Source organism: Lolium rigidum, chromosome 4, assembly GCF_022539505.1.
Source record: "Lolium rigidum isolate FL_2022 chromosome 4, APGP_CSIRO_Lrig_0.1, whole genome shotgun sequence".
Classification (NCBI taxonomy): domain Eukaryota; kingdom Viridiplantae; phylum Streptophyta; class Magnoliopsida; order Poales; family Poaceae; genus Lolium; species Lolium rigidum.
This window is the reverse complement of record NC_061511.1, coordinates 218,148,911-218,152,866: the sequence shown is the minus strand read 5'-3', so window position 1 is coordinate 218,152,866 and position 3,956 is coordinate 218,148,911. Positions and strand designations below refer to the sequence as shown.

The following is a 3,956-nucleotide window of genomic DNA, read 5'->3' as shown; positions in this document are numbered from 1 at the left end:
GAGCTGCTGCTTCTGTTCATTCCAGACCACATTTTCTAGATTAAATATATGTTGGTCTCTCTGTTAGGAGTAGAACTGCTTTCTGCCTATGATGATCATTTTGTGTCATCATCCTCACATGCTCTGCGATGTTTTGCGTCGGTGCAGCTCTCTGTAAAAACGACAGTAAAGTTCTCTACACTTTGGACCCGACGGGTCTCTCGTCGAAACCACTTCACCGTAAGATTGATACCGTACCTTTTTTTAAAACGCTAATTAGTCCTCTTTCGTATTCTAAACACCGGTTACTTTATTCTACAGGTTGCTCGATACCCATCGCAGATGATCCAGACGCTGTTGTGATTCCAAAGAGGACTCCCAACGCGGTTGTAAAAAAACTATCGTTCATAACAGTTGACGAACAGGACAAAGATTCTCCGCCGCTGTTTGGAGGACGCCAAAGCTGGAAACAGATAGAGGAAAGCTTTAAACTGAATGCTACCATGAAGGTAATTGGTTGCCTTTATCGTGTGTGTATCTGCTTCCTTGTCTTACAAAATTCTACATACTCCATGAAGGAGTATGTAGCATTTCTGTTTGTTACATACCGAAGAGAGTAGTGATGAATCTGTGGGAAACAGCTACATTATTTAAATTTCGCTAGATTAGCTTTCTTTTTCTTGGGTCGAGTTGTATGGCAGGGTGTTAGTCCTCTCGAGGACTTGTACATATAACCTTCTTATATATCAATGCATCGAAACACAATGCTTTTGCGTTTTCACGAAAAACAAAATTTCGTTAGATTTGCACTGAAACATGTATGGATTTATCCTCACTTCTAAACGTGTGGATATGGGATGAATGCACTTGCATGATTAACTCAGGAATCGCCCAATTCGGTAGTGTAATTTTTGATGAATTTAACCAAAAAAACATTATTCTGAGTATTTCAAGCTTGATGATTCACTATGCACTTGTTCTACATGTGGCGTCTTTGCAAGTTTAACGGACATGGCGCACATGATGTACAATCTGGATTGGAAACATCCTTAAGCTCAAAGTTTGCCTGAAACATACTCTATTTCAATTCCATGGAGTTTGCTTGCTACAAATGGTAACATTTAATTTGGGAAAAGTATGCAAACGACTGAGTTTATTGTCTGCAATTATGTACTCATTTGTGTGTTTCTTTTCATTCTTCGAGTAGAACACACAAATTTACTAAAATCTGTACTTAAGTTGGTAACTTGTAAGTTGCAAGATGAAATATCAATTGCAATTTATTCTTTGTGTCTAAAGCAAATTGATCATAGGTCTTCATAAGTAATAGCTTACTCTCACCTCTTATTTTCTTATGTACGGAATCTTCCAGTGTTAATGGTTTATTTTGTAATTCACTGAATTTCCTTCTGAGTGGACAATGATGTTGTGGTATATGCTCAGGTGCACTGTGGATTTATGAAGAACAGCGGTGCGGACATGGATGATGTCGACATGGAGTATATACAGAAATGCAAATTTGTGGTTGCCTCTGGTATTTTTGATGGTTACGACGTTCCTCATCAGCCATCAAATGTTAGCCTTCGCTCTCAAAAGCTGTTCTGCTTCTTAATGGTGGTCGACGAGGTATCCCTTGACTTTATTGAAAATAACGTCACTGTCAAAGTCGACGGTGCAGGGGGAAATGGGTTGGTATATGGCGACTTATAACGTTGCACCGCCTTCCATTTGATGAACCAAGAAGAAACGGAAAAGTGCCAAAGATATTGACGCATAGACTATTTCCTCGAGCTTGGTATAGCATTTGGATTGATGGGAAAATGGAGATTATGGTTGATCCGCTGCTTATTCTTGAAAGGTCTATTTTTATCTGCAACCTCAAACAAATTCTTCTGGTTTGTTGTTGGGCTGAAAACAGATTTAACAGGGCAATTATTTTTACAGATACCTCTGGAGGGGAAAATACTCATTTGCAGCAGCTGTCCATAAGCATCATAGGAGCATATATGAGGAGGGTGATGCAATTAAACGGAGGAAGCGATATGCTCGGCCTTTGGTTGATCTTCAGCTGAAGATATACTATCACGAGGGGATGGAGCCTTGGGACACAAAGAAAAGGATGCCTAGTGGTTAGTGCATTAAATATTACCCACTAAGTGAAGCTGCTAGGAAAAAACCATATTGCTACCATAGTTTCCTTGATTATGGGTGCTGATTGAAGAATTTGGAACCTGCAGATGTGCCAGAGGGAGCGGTGCTGGTCAGGGAGCACACAACGGTAACTGATCTATTAAGCTGCCTCTGGTTCAACGAAGTCAATCTTTTCACGCCCCGTGACCAGCTCAGCTTCGGCTACGTGGCTCATCGGCTGGGAGACGCTCTTAAATTCTTCATGTTCCCCAACTGCGAGTACAACTCGTTGTTTGTCTTGCACAGACACACAAGGGAGCACTCGTCGAAGGTCGAGTGGGCTAAAACGGTCGATGAGATTGTGAAGAAGGGGTTGAAGGAGAGCAGGGGAGGACTAGGGCTGTGGACTCCGTATCCCACAGACCTTGGCTCTCTCGATTTCCCCGCTGTAAAAAGAACTTATCAGGCAGGCTAGGCAGGCTGGAGAAATGTTTGGTGACTGCAAAGTAGAATCCGTAGTTTGCTGTAGATTCTGCTGCGGATGAAATAGGGATTCACTGGCTAGTTTTTGGAGGTCTGTTGCTTCCAGTTCCGTGCCGAATTTCTAAGAAAAAGCTGTAATTATGTGTACAAAATTATGGACTGGAGCTGATCGATTCTAGTGACTAACCATCAGCATGTCGAGTAGAAATGTTGTTCTAGAAGTTGTGTATAACTGGCAACAAAAAGAAAATAGTGAAAATAGTACCATCGGATAAAAAGAATATCTCTGCAGCAACAAGACGATCAGGTTAGATACATTCGAATATGCCACAAGAATAATTGATACATACAAACGATCTCCTCTACATTCTCCGATCTACCAAATGTCTACATTTTTTTTAGATAAAAGGCAAAGACTTGCCCGACTTTAAATTAATAAAGCCCTTACATAATTCAGAGATTCATTACATGCTGAGGCCTGACAGCTTAGCCAAATGGTAAAACCAAACTACTAGCATCGGTAAAACATGGAGATGGAGGCCGACCCCTCATCAGCCCACCCCCTGCGTCCTTGCAGCATCACTTGCGGTAAGCTCCGCGTGCACGAGCCGAAGCCTTTCCACCAGAAGCGCCAATCCTGCTTTGTCCTGTGGCCGAGCCGCCGGCATCCATTGCTGCACGAGAATGATCCACGGATATATGATGTCAGTGGGTTGTCGAATCACCTTCGCCTGAAAGATGTGTCTATTGCGCACATTCCAAAGAGACCAACAAAGGGCGGCAAACAAAACCCAAATAAAACGACGAGGCCTGCCAGCAAAAGTTGAGAGGATGTGAAAAAACTGTGGAAAGGAGGAGGGGCTCCATCTGCACCCCGAGCATCCGGCGAACCACACTCCATCCGAACTTAGCCAAAGAGCAAGTGAAGAAAAGATGGCTGGCAGATTCAGTGTCGCCACACAACGCACATCGCCCATCCGACGGCCCCCGACGATGGGCAAGCGCCTCGCGTGTAGGGAGCCGGTTGAGCGCCAACTGCCAAGTAAAAATGCGGATCTTTAAAGGGAGCTTGGCCGCCCACATATCCCTAAAGTGGACCACCGACGCCCCCCTAGATAGCGCAAGATACATGGAGCTGACCGAGTACTCCCCCGAGGGCTCGAGGGACCAGGAGATCTTATCGGCTCCAGTCGAAATCTGGGTGACCTCAATTAGGTCCATAAGCTGGTCCCATTCCGCACGACCGTTAGCGTCAAGGGTTCGCCTAAGGCGAAAAGGATCTTGCCCCAAGCAAGCCTGCTCCACCGAAACCCTTGTGTTCTCACAAATGCTGAAGATGAGAGGAAAACGGTCTCTCAGCACTC

At 44.1% G+C, this 3,956-nt stretch overlaps 1 pseudogene; it reads left to right on the top strand.

Annotated features, from left to right (window-relative positions):
- The first annotated feature begins 382 nt into the window (after positions 1-382).
- Positions 383-2,788, top strand: LOC124649775 (annotated as a pseudogene).
- Positions 2,789-3,956: the final 1,168 nt, after the last annotated feature.